The 13,723-nt window shown below is 39.1% G+C and overlaps 1 long non-coding RNA gene across 1 annotated transcript in view; it reads right to left on the reverse strand.

Moving 5' to 3' along the window:
- Window positions 1-13,723, reverse strand: part of LOC122676165 — a 40,459-nt gene that overhangs the window by 16,405 nt on the left and 10,331 nt on the right. Inside the window, exon 2 of the long non-coding RNA XR_006335457.1 lies at window positions 6,753-6,849. This is a non-coding gene — a long non-coding RNA (uncharacterized LOC122676165). The remainder of the gene's footprint in view (window positions 1-6,752; window positions 6,850-13,723) is intronic.

The raw sequence follows: 13,723 nt of genomic DNA on the forward strand, positions 1-13,723 counted from the left end.
ACTTGACCACCCGAGGGTCCCCAGTCAAGTATGGTGATCAAATCCTTAGGCTCTTGGAGGCAGTCCATCTGCCCACTGAGGTTTCAGTCTCCCACTGTAAAGGACACCAAAAACAGAGCACAGAAGTGGCACAAGGGAACCAAGCAGCTGATCAGGCAGCTAAGATAGCAGCGTTACAGAACCATGACCTAATAGGGGTTGCCACCTTAGTTCCACAGACTAATTTGCCAGAAACTCCTTCATATACTGAAGGTGAGACTCTTAACGCTGAGTGAGGGCTTTCAAGAAGATCAAATGGGGTGGTTCCAAAAGGATAGACTCCTTTTTCTGCCTGGAAACCTCCAACGGAAGTTGGTTAACTCCTTACATGCCACCATTCATTTAAGGGAGAAGGCCCTCCAAAGATTACTAGAAAGGTCCTTCAGAGAAACAGGCTTCCAAACGACTATAAGGCAAGTGGTCTCCTCTTGCCCCACTTGCAAATTAAACAACCCCCAAGGAGCTCAAAGATCCCAGCTGGCCCAGCCCATCCAACAGTGTGGGACCTACTCAGGAGAGGACTGGCAGATGGACTTCACCCAGATGCCAGTTTCTCAAGGGCATAAATACCTATTAGTCATGATAGATGCATTCACAGGATGGATTGAAAGCTTTCCCACCTAGACTGAGAAGGCTGAGGAGGTGGTAAAAAAAACTGCCCCATGAAATCACTCCAAGATTTGGTCTGCCCAGGTCATCATAAAGTGACAATGGGACATCATTTACATCTAAGGTCACCCAACAGGTCTCTAAGCATTGGGCATTACTTATTGTCTCCATTGTGCCTGGAGGCCTCAGTCTTCAGGAAAAGTAGAAAGAGCCAACCAGTTCTTAAAATCAGCAATAAAAAAGATAACCCTGGAGACCTCCCTGGGATGGAAGGAGGCTTTACCAATAGCTCTCCTCCACACCCTTATTGCCCCTAAGGAACAGGTTGGTCTTAGCCCTTATGAAATGCTATATGGGAGATCTTTTCATTTATGTCAATGACCTTTTCCTAGATCCAGAGGCTTAGACCCTCTGATCTTATACCATGGCCATTGGGCAATTCCAAAAGGATAAACACATATGGGGTGTCAACCAGGACCCAAAAGATTCTAAAGAGCCACCACTATATGCTCCAGGGACTCAAGACCTAATTAAAGTCTGGAAAGATGGGTCCCCAAAGGCTCAACTCCAGCCCACATGGAAGGGCCCCTACCCTGTAATACCTTCTACCCCCACAGCAGTCAAGGTACCAGGACACAACTCCTGGATTCTCTACTCACAAGTCAAGCCATGGAAGAAAACAGAAGAGGACATTCAGAACACCTGTGAGCCCCTGGGAGATCTCAGATACCTATTCAGGACTACAAATGAGTGCCACTCTAACAAACATACCCAAAATTAAGTTTCAGAGGATAAGATTTCTCAGGATAGCTCTAAAGAGCCAAAAGAGCTTGGCAGAGGTTCTACTCCAAAATGGACAGGAGACAGATCTCCTGATCCCTGAACAAGGAGGCACTTGAGCCATCTTGAATGAGACATGCTGTTTCTGGGTAAATACTCCCAGCCAAGTTCAATAAAGTCTCACAGTCCTCAAGAAAAACATTCATATCCTACAGGATCTCAAAGAACAAGATGGAGAACTCTCAGGGCAGCTACAATCTTCCTTTGGGGACATCCTTCTCCTGGCCAGGAGGGATTTGGAGTTGGCTAATGTCCCCACTAATCCCTGTTGTCACCATATTGATGCTGCATATGATTGCTCTGTGTATTATCAGTTGTCTAACTCATTTTGTCTCTGCCCAGGTCAACAAGCTACAACATGCAGTGCCAGTTCAACAAGGATATATAAACCTACACCCTACCACAGAAAATATCACTCACCCTTAGATGGACACTGCCATAAGGACTCTGAGGCTTGAGAGTAGCAAGAGGGGCAGGCCCAATGCCCCTCACCATCCCAGCTCAGCAGGAATTAGCCAGAGAGACCTTGATGTCCCTATTCCCAAAGAATTGGGCCTCCTATCTCTTGAGGGGGGAATATTAGGTCATTAGAAAAAGAAGAAGAGTCCAAAAGAGTGGTGGCTGAAAGACAAAGAAAGGTAAAAGCCTGCAAAAACAGAACAAAAGAAAATGCACAGAACAGAGTGAAAACCTCAGGTGAAACAAACATACCCACTTCTTGGCCAGCCCAATTTGCATAGGGCAGGCTCAAGGTGGGGAGGAGACAAATAAATAAAAGGAGGAAGCCAAGATGGATTCAGGCCTCTCTTTTGGAGGCGGCCTGCCCTTACAGCTCGAGGATGTACTATCCTTTGTTTTTCCAAATAGAACTGAGCTGTAACCAAGCTGTAACACTGGTCAGCCATTTCAAATTTTTGCTGCAGTGAGACAGAACTGAGGAAATTACACATTCCCTCAACACTTTCACCAACCATTGTTCTGAAAAGAGTTGTAATTTTGGTGTACTCCTGAGAGGACGTGAGTTGAGGGATTTTGGGTTCTGCCATCTTGGGTGCTCCTCCAGCCCAGACCTCCGTGGGGGCAGCTTCCGACTGAGCAAGGTGGGATGCAGTGCAACAGAACACCAGCTAGGCAGAAACAGCAGAGGTGCCCGAGCACCAAACACAGCCAGTCCCGCCCCAGTGTGTGGTCCCCAGTGTGTGGACCACTGGCTGCCTCCTCTTGCTGCTTCTCCAAATGAGTCTAGAATCATAGAATGTTATGGCTTTAATGTTATAGAATGTCCATCATTTTGCAGATGAAGAAAATAAGGCTGAAGGAAATTAAGATCCCAGGCTTGTTTCCTAGAAAACCCAGACCCACAATTAAGCCTGGGCTTCCCAGGTAGCTCAGTAAACATCCGCCTGCCAATGCAGAAGACTCAGATTCAGTCCCTGAGCCAGGAATATCTCCTGGAGAAGGAAAGAGCAACCCACTCCAGTATTCTTGCCTGGAAAATCCCACGGACAGACAGACAGACACAACTTAGCAACTAAACAACAATCCTCTCCTGACTTTCAACTCAAGTGGTTTTGCCATTACAGAATTCTTTCAATTAAATATACATCCTCTAAAGACAACACCAACTATTTAAAGTGTTAAACCTTGTTAACACTCAACTATGAATAACCATTCAAAACTTGGCCCATAAAACTGAAATTATCCTTGCACTGTCAACCACTTTCTGCTACTTATGCATTTAAATCTTCCCATTTAAATTTTATAACTTAAACATCTTCTTACACCTGCTCTAAACCACCATATGGTGGTTTATAGATCTCCCTCACAAAGGGATTGAAGAGGAAAGACTATATATATATCCTCTATTTCTTTTCTGTGTGCTGATTGATTTCTGTTAAATCCCACCTAGAGAAAGCTTTCCTTTTATGATTCCTCTAAATGACATCTCAAGTTGCTTATAGTAAGCCAGAGAGAGAGAGACTGCTCACACAATCATTCCACACCCCCAACCTGAGTCAGTCCTATAGATCCTATAGGCTCTGAGGCCAAGAGTTGTGGGAGGGCCACTTAGCTGAAGTGACTGTATTTAGACCTGTCCAATTAAGCCATGTCAGGCTACAGTGCAGTCCATTCAGTCACTGCACTCACAGAAGAGGAGGCACATGGAAGCCAAATACCACTTCTCATGGATTGATATGATTTTTCACACCATACTAACCTTAATGCATTTTTCTCTAGGTTGATCCATAAAATCCATAATTACCAACCTGATAGCTCTGGTGGCTATCCAGTTCAGCCCAGCCCTTCCCCTGACACCCCAGTCTGAGCTTCTAAGTATCGCTGGGGTGGGGGGGGGGGAGGGTCTTAACTATAATTAGTTGTCCTCATCTTTTTTTTTCCTTCTCTTTTTCTCAAGAACCGACATCTCTCCTCCTGTTCAAACCTAGCCCTCCCACTTGTAAACTCACTTCATTCCTTTCCATTTCCCCTTTCTATATGAACTGTACTTTTTCTGTTAACCTTTACCTTGCCTCTGGTACCTCTCTTTTGCCTTAAAAACTGTTCATTTCTCCTTAAATTAAAAAAAAAAAATCAATTCCCCCCCTCCTTCCTTCCCTGTGTTGACAGAAGTTCTCAAGGAACAGACTGAAACCCCTATTTTATTCATGCACTCACCCCTAATACATTATAACTTAACTTCTATCTTCAGCTGTTTTATTGACATTGCACATCTAGACATCAAAAATTACCTCCTAATCACCAAATCCAATGTTCTTTATCATTTTTTCTTTCACTCCTTTGCTCCACCCCCACACCTAAGCTGTTACCAACTCCTATGCACTCTCTCTTCAGCCTCTAATGCTTATTTCCTCCTTCCTGCTCCTACTACAACTATCCTATAGCCAGTCAAATATATACCATTCTCCCCAATCTGAAGTTTACCTCTTCCTGTTTCTAACTATTGAAATGCAATCCCATGCTTTAAAACCTTTCAAGAATGCCCACGCACTGAAGGTCAGAGCTCTGTCTTCCTCATCCTTGAATTCTCCATATACACATATTAACTACTACCACAAATGCCTCATACATAAGGCGTTTAATCAAGATCTGGAGACTGATTGACTTGTATAAAGGGGGAGCTCCTTGGAAATACTATTCTTATAAGGAAAAGCTGTTCTAGGATGAGAAATCTTTTGTCGGACAGCCACACAGTGTATACCCACCTGCAGGTTGTTAAGAATCACATGTATTCCAGTATCTGTCTATTTCATTGCCCTCATGTCCAGAACATTCTTTCATTCCAATACATAGTTGAGTTGGAGGAATAGTTGTGAGTGTCAAATACTCCAAAAAATTTCCAAGTATAAGTAACAGAAAAGATACACTTTTTGCTAACGTTGATCTTAAAAGCAGAAGACATTACTAACTAGCCCAGCACAGCACCATAGGCACCTGGAACAAATATAGTTAAACACTGGATACAACATGAAAAAAGATTCCTTAAGAGTCAGATTATTTCTGTATACTATTTCTGTTTTGGCCACTGATTTGCCTCATGACTATTTTGTAAAGTAAGTGGAACCAAAGTGACAAAGACATTGGAATTGGCAATTCCTCTGTATAAACAAGTTTATACAATCTAGTTTTGCAAGCCTAAGGATACTCTGATTAAAAAAAGAAAAAGAGGTGGTCCTTAACTGAAAACATGCTTTTGTTATTGAGGACTCTTTTTTTAATGTTTTAGCAATGAATTATTCAATACATAAAATAGCATAATGAAAAAAAGGTGAACATTTTTTAAAGATACCTACTTTCAGCATATTCTAGAACCATGACCTTTTAACTATCATGTAATTCTGTAAAGCACAAAGTTATTAGAAGTCAGAATCATAGTACCAATTTGTAATCATACTATTCTGAATGCATTTCAAAGCCTTTTCAATAATAATCTGTAGACATTTAAACAAATAAAAATTATTCGCCAAAAGCCGCAATTAGAATTACTCATTTTGTAACACCAAACCCTCAAGCTTAAGAAAAAGCAGAGGAGACTTGAAAAAATTTAAATTAGGTAGTGGAACTAAAAGAAATTAAATGTATGTGGCTCTTCCTCATTCCCTTTTATTAGACCATCTTGGGCAATCAGCTTATGAAACTAGAAACTAACCATACCTGAGTTACATTATGCTTATTACAGAACAAAGTGTAGGAAGGAAAACTTTTTCTAAAAAGGGAAAGAGGATTAAAGATGGCATAAGTATTGATAAGTTCTGAAAATGGAATGTATACAGAGCTATTGAGTATTTCTTTTTAAATTCATTTTATTTTTGGCTGTGCTGGGCTTTCTCTAGTTGTGATGAGTGAAAGCTACTCTCTAGTTCAGGCTACCCTCTACTCCAGCACAGGCTTCTCACTGCGAGAGCTTCTCGTCTCAGACCACGGGGTCTAGACGGAGGGCTCAGGAGTTATGGTGCACAGGCTTAGTTGTATGACATGTGGAATCTCCCTGGGCCAGGGATTGAACCCGTGACCTTTGCATTGGCAGGCAGATTCTTAACCACTGGACCATCAGGGAAGTCTCCGATTGAGTATTTCAGGTTAGCAAACATGTGTGAGTTTCAAGGCTTAGCACCAAAGCCAAGTCATTAGTGTCACCGACTGTGAAGGTCATTCCTGAGCTGCAATGTTCTGACACTTCCTCAATCACAAACACACAGCATCTTGGAATCAGCTGATGTATCAAAGGAATGCAGGCTTTAGAGTCAGGCATTCAGATTTAAATCTTGGTTCCATTACTTACTAACTTTGTGACCTTGAACAGATCGCAGCCTCTTTACCTGCACAAAGGAGTTAATACCAACTTCAGAAGGCGGTTGCTAGAATTCAGTGAGATCATGTGTAAGGCCCCAGATACACTTTCCTCTTCTCTCTGGAAAAGTGTTGGAACTGCAGCCTGGGAAATGACAGCTCGCAACATTAGAGGGTTAATAAGAAGTTATTCTAAGCTGCTGGTTCAGGGATAGGCATCCTGTCCCAGACAGCCCATCAGCCCCACTAATGGGATTTAAAACAGTGGCTACCTCTTCCTCAGTCATGTAATGATTTCTGGACAGCCTGAGAGGCCCATTATCTGCAGTCCCTACTTCTGCTCCCTCTGGCGATAATGACTTCTTAGCACAATAGCAGGGCCGTGGTCTTCCACTTCCTGCTGCACCAGTTTGCAAAGGACCCTTGTTGAAGTCAGAGAAAAATTGTCATCTCACCACAGAGGCCAACAGCCTGTGAAATGCTGCCCACCGACTGCCCCAAGAGCTCCTGGAGAGTTGTCCTCTAAGGCAAGGGTGCCCTCTGAGGGGTTTCCTAGGAGAACATGAATATGATAGATGAGTGCTTTCCGGTGAGAAAATGCTATACCAGCATCCCCAGAGGGCCTCTGAGGTTGATGTCGATGTGCCAGGAACCTCCCAGCCTTTGCCTTGCTGTCTCATCCCACTCAGTTCTTACAAACTGCCTGCAGAACCCAAGGGCAAAACAAAACAAAACAAAACAAAACTAGCATATAAAAAACTGCCACCAAACTCTGATTTAAAAAATCAGTGCCCAGATGTTATAATTAGCTTAGGCTCCTATTATCAATTTTCCCTTGTTCTTTGTATTCTTTATCTTACTGTTTTTGTTGTTGTTGTTGTTGTTATGTATAAGTCACCTCAAATCTGGTTTAGTAGTAGGCAAGATATAAATTCTAAATAAACAAAACAAATAATAAATTAAGGGCTTCTACCAGGCTTGAACAGATCCCAAAAGAATTCTTGGCATTAATCATGGAAAGAAATTCTCACCCAAATTAAGGAAGATATAATGTGTTCGTTCTAACAGCATAATTTGTCAATAATGCTAATATAGGACTCCAAATGAAAGAAAGAGGATGTACTTGGCTGTGGTTATAAGATGGATGCAAATGAATCTTTTGAACTGATTTGAAAGTAGGAGAAAAACTTTCTCGTACAGTTAGATAGCTACCTAAAAAATTTTCTCAACTTACTGTGTAAGGTAAATATCAGATATATTAAATAGTATCTCTTGCTTTAATAAATAAATGTATATAGTATAAAAACATTTGCCTGGTGAAACAAAGTCATGTCAAGTGCTGGTTGAATTTAAGTGTACCTTGTTATAACCATTTTGGAAAGCAACCTGGCATTGCTTTAAGTGTCTGAAAAGATTAATTCCTATTGTTCCATTTCTGGGAATCTATCCTAAAGACATAATCCCAAATTCAGGAAGAAATTATGCAGAAATAACAGGGAAAAATGAAAACAAGCTGAAAGTGTCCCATTATAGGGAAATAATTACATAAATTATGGCATTCCTTTATGATGAAATGGCAGTAATCATTAAAATTTTTTAGTGATGCAGGAAAAGTAACTGAAAGTAAGTAGAATTTAAAGTGTGAATACAGCATAAGATGAACTATGTAAAACAAGGAGAAGCATAAAAATGCAAGCCATAGTTAGAGGTAGGTAACTTTAAATTTGTTATACATATTTTTCCAAAATTTCCAAATCGTCTGCATGAGCGTGAATTATATCTATAATCCAGAAAAATAATAATACTTACTTGTGAAATACAAATGTGATTAATTTGCAGAAGAAAATATATTATTTTTACTGACTGACATAGCCAGTGCAGGCTTGGTCACCAGGCATTCTGAATGCAGAAAATGAGGAGCCAAGCAGAGGAGAGGGAAGTAAGCTAGGAGTATGAGGGATCTGGTTGGAAGGACCACCCAGCTAGAAGACTGGCCCCAAAGTGGACGGTCAGCTCCGAACCACTAGGTCCCACAGGGCAGGTGAACTGAAGTGCAAGCTAGAAAGCCTGGCGTGGTCACAGAGCGGCCGCGTTGCACGGATCCTCCTACGGCAAGAAAGCAAATCAGCTGAAACCGGCCAGAGATGACACCAACAGTACAATTAGTAGCTAAACACTAAAAGTCGTTGTAACTATACTTCATGTGTTCCAGAAGCAAGAAGAAAGAATGACTGTGTTAAATAAAAATATGGGATATTTTTATATTCCATAATAAAAAGGTCCAAGTCAAACCTCAGAGATTAAAACTACAAGGTCTAAAAAATTAATAATGATGGAATGGGATTAAAATTAACATATTAGACATTGCAGAGGGGAGAAAAGTTTAATAAACTTGAAAGCATAGTAATGGAAACTACCCAACATGAAACATGGAAAATAAAGGGAAAGGAAAGAAGGAACAGAGGAAGGTAGGACAGAAAATGAACAGAACAACTTTAAGTGGCCTGACATACTAATAATTGGAGTCCCTAAAAACAAGGAAAGAGAGTGGAAGGCAGAAAAAGAACTGAAGGAATATTCTCTCAAATTTCATGAAAACTATAAACCCTCAGATCCAATAGTTCAAAAGCAGCTCAACAAATTTGAAACACAGAAAATTTAAAAAAAAAACTATACCAGGGCACATAATCTTTAAATTATCTTAAATCACTAATAAAAGGAAAAGTTTAGGCAGCCAGGGGAAAGAAAGACTGTATGTTACATATAGAGGATCAAAGAAAAGGGAAATAGATTTCTTATTGGAAGTAATGCAGAAGAAAAGACAATAGAACAATAGTCTCAATGTATTTTTTAAGTCAACCTAGAGTTCTACAGGGCTTCCCTGGGGGCTCAGAGGTAAAGAATCCACCTGCCAATGCAGGAGATGCATTGGGTTTGATCCCTGGGTCAGGAAGATCCCCTAGAGGAGGAAAGGGCAACCCACTCCAGTACTTTTGCCTGGAAAATCCCATGGACAGAGGAGCCTGGCAGGCTACAGTTCATGGGGTTACAAAAGAGTCAGACACACTTAGAGACTAAACAACAACAACACGGAGTTCTATACACAGCAAAAAGATCTTTAAACACAAAAACAAATAAAGACTTCTTTGGACCTGTAAAAGCTGGAAGAATTTATACCATAAGTTCTTCAGGAAGAAGGAAAATGATAGCAGGTGAAAGTATAGATACATACAAAGGAAAGAAGAGCACCAGATATCCAAGGGTTAACAGATCTTTTTCTTATTTCTAAACCTGTTTAAAGGATAGGTGACTACTTAAAACAGAAACGATAGCAAGGTATTATTAGGTTTATAACATATATAGAAAGAAAATGTTAGATAAAAATAGCACAAAACCCAGGAGGGGAAAAGGTAAGTATACTATTGCAAGGTTCTTATACTCTGAGCCTGACATCCAATATGTGAAGTGTGGCATCTCTAACTTATCACTATAAACCCTAAAGCAATTTTACAGCTAGTAAGCCATAACTAGTAAGTCCTGAAAAATAGTCAATCCAGGTGGAAGCAAATAAAGACAATAAAGAAGAATAAAACACAGATTAGAAAATAGAAAATCTACTGGAAAATAAAATTTTTCATTGGTAAATGGTAAACTTAAGCCTAAATATAGCAAAAATCACATTAAATATGAATGGTCTAAATATCCCAAATAAAAGCATCAATTGGTAGATTGAATTTTTTAAAAGAATCAGACACAAAGGCATAGCCTGGTTAAAAATTAAAAGATGAAGGAAAATATACTATGCTAACACTGATTTTAAAACCTGGAGTGGCTATAATAATATCAGACAGTAAATATTGCTTTTTAGAGCAAAGAAATTACCAGTGATAAAGAAGGCCATCTCATACTGAAAAAGTGTTAATTCATCAAGAGATGAAAACAAGCTTCAAATGCTTATGCTCCTAATGAAAAACTTCAAAAACTGATAAAACTGCAAAGAGAATTAGATGAATCAATTTTCATAGGCAGAGATTTCAACATTATCACTCAATAACTGATAGAACAAGTAGAAAATCAATAAGGATATTGACCGAAGCAGACTATCAGCCATTTGGTGTCATTTAAAATAATAGATAATTACATTCAATAGGCTTCCCTGGTGGCTTAGACAGTAAAGAATCCGCCTACAATGAGGGAGACCTGAGTTTGATCCCTAGGTTGGGAAGATCCCCTGGAGGAGGGCATGGTAACCCACTCCAGTATTCTCACCTGGAGAATCCCCATGGACACGGAAGCCTGGTGGGCTGCAGTCCACGGGGCCGCAAAGAGTCGGACACAACTGAACAACTAAGCACAGTGTACACTCAACAGAATCATTTTCAAGTGCAAGCAAAACATGCAGCAAAAGAGACTGTAATCTGGGCCATAATTTCAGCTTCAATATTTAAAAGGACTCAAATTATATGAAGTATGTTCTCTGAACAAAATAGAATTAAATTAGAATTAAAATATTAAAATATCCAGAAAAATCTCAACTATTTGAAAACTGGACACTTTCAAATAACAAATTTATCAAAGAAGAACTCAAAAAGGAAGTTAGAAAGTATCTGGAAGTAAATGAAAATGAAAACACAGTGTGTCGAAATTTGTGACAAGTGGTTAATGGCAGTTACAGGAAGTTTAGAACACTAAATGCCTGTAATAGACAAAAAGAAAACCCTCAAACTGATGATCTCATTTTCTACCTTAAGAAACCAAAAAAATGAGGAGTTCCTTGGTGATCCAATGGTTAGAACTCAGCACTTTCTCTAGGTTCAATCTCTGGTTGGGAAACTAAGATCCCTCAAGCCACATAGCTTAGTTAAATACTAAAAAAAAAAAAAATCAGTTAATATATTTGGCCAAATTAACAGATAAAAAAATGAAAGCCATATGAACCCCTCAATAAATCAGGGAAGTCATTTGACCAAATCCAACACCCATCTGTTATAAAATTTCCCAGAAAACATGGAATAGAAAGGAACTTTCTCAACCCAATAAAGGACATCTACAAGAATACTCACAGTGAAGATCATACTTAATGGTGAATATTTGAATGTTCCCCCTAAAATCAGGAATATGATTTAAGAAAATGATTTAAGAAAATAAAACTGTCTTTATTAGCAGACAGCACGATAATTTAATGTATGTAGAATATCCTACAGAATCTATGAAAAAGCTATTAGAACAATAGGTAAGTTTAGCAAAGATACAAGATCAATATACAAAAATCAACTGTATTTCTATTACTTGCAACAGACAATTGGAAATAGAGATTTTTAAAAACAGTATCATTTACAATAGCACAAAAATGTGAAATACTTGGGAATACTTCTGACAAAAGATATGCAAGACCTGTATATTGAAAATCACAAAACATTGCTTAGAAAAGTTAAAAGAAGGCTTAAATATATGGCCAGATATTCTTTTTTAAAAATTTTTTGATTTGTATTGGTGTGTACCTGATTATAGTTGTGATAGTTTCAGGTGAATAGCAAATGGACTCAGTCATACACATGCATGTATCCATTCTCCCCCAAATTCCCCTCCCACTCAGATTGCCACATAACATTGAGCAGAGTTCCATGTACTATATAGTATGTCCTTGTTGGTTATTCATTTTAAATATATCAGTGCATACATGTCCATCCCAAACTCCCTGTCTATTCCTTCCCCCATCCTATCCGCCCAGCAACCATAAGTTCATTGTCTAAGTCCGTGAATCTCTTTCTGTTTTAAGTAAGTTCATTTGTATCATTTCTTTTTAGATTCCACATATAAAGGATGTCACACAATATTTCTCCTTCTCTGTCCGACTTATTTCACTCAGTATGACAATCTCTAGATGGACATATATTCCATGTTCATGGATCAGTGCAACTCAATATCCTTAAGCTGTCAGTTCTGCCCAAATTAATTTATAGATTCAGTGTCATCCTAGTCAAAATCCCCATAGGCTTTTGTGCAGTAATTCATAAGCTGATTTTAAAATTTATATGAATTGTAAATGACCTAGAATAGCAAAAACAGCTTTTTAAAAAGAATGACCTGACTTCAAGTTTTATACTAGTGTATAAACATAAAAATAGATAGCACCAGAAGAGACCCCAGAATTAGACCTACGTATATAGCAAATTAATTTTGACAAAGATACAAAAGCAATTTGGTGGAGAATATTCTTTTCAACAAAGATAATAAACAGTTGATATTCATGGGCAGAAAAGAAATATTCATACGTCACCATATAAAAAAACCAACTCAAAGTGGATTGTACACCTAAATGTAAAACCTAAAATTATAACATTTCTATAACAAGCTATAGAAGAGAACCTTTATGACCATATATTAGGCAAAGATTTTCCAGCCACAGTACAAAATGCATGATCTATGAAAGAACAAATTAGTAAATTAGACTTTATCAAAATTCAGAATTTTGCTCTGAGAAAGACACTGTTAAGAGAATATAAAGACAAACCTTGAGCTAGGAGATATCATTTGCAAATCACAAATGTGATAAAGAACATGTATCAAAAATATATAAAGAAGTCTCAAATTTTCAGTAATGAAGAAACACTCAATTTTTAATAGACAAAATATTTAAATAGACACTTCAACAAGGAAGTTACACAGTTGGCAAATAGCATGAAAATATGATTAATATTGTTAGTCATTAGAGAAATGAGCATTAAAGAGACAGCATTATGTATCTCTTAGAATTTCTAAAATTAAAATCAATAAGACCAAGACTTGGACCAGATGTGGAGTAACTGGAATTCTCACAAACTAGTGACAGGAACGCAAAATGGTACAATTACTTTGGAAAACAGTTTGACAGTTTCTTTAAAAGTTAAACAGACATCTACCATGTGACCCAGCCATCTGTATTCCTGCATGCTAAGTCACTTCAGTCATGTCAGACTCTGTGAACCTATAGACTATAGCCCGCCAGGCTCCTCTGTCCATGGGATTCTCCAGGCTAGAATGTTGGAGTGGGTTGCCATGCCTTCCTCCAGAGGATCTTCCTGACCCAGGGATCAAACCTGTGTCTCTTGTGTCTCCTGTGTTGGTAGGCGGGTTCTTTACCGCTAGTGCCACCTGGGGAGCCCCACCATCTGTATAGTCTAGCTAAATATCTAAAAAATATGGAAACATATTTCCAGACAAAGACTTGTGCATACTGCTCATAGCAGTTTTGTTTCTATAAGCCCAAACTTAGGGGTCTCCCTGTGGCTCAGATGGTAAAGAATCCGCCTGCAATGCGGGAGACCTGGGTTTGATCCCTGGGCCAGGAAGATCCCCTAGATGAGGGCATGGCAACCCACTCCAGTATTCTTGCCTGGAAAATCCCCATGGACAGAGAAGCCTGGCAGGTTACAGTCCATGGGGT

Source organism: Cervus elaphus, chromosome 19, assembly GCF_910594005.1.
Source record: "Cervus elaphus chromosome 19, mCerEla1.1, whole genome shotgun sequence".
NCBI classification, from domain to species: Eukaryota; Metazoa; Chordata; class Mammalia; order Artiodactyla; family Cervidae; genus Cervus; species Cervus elaphus.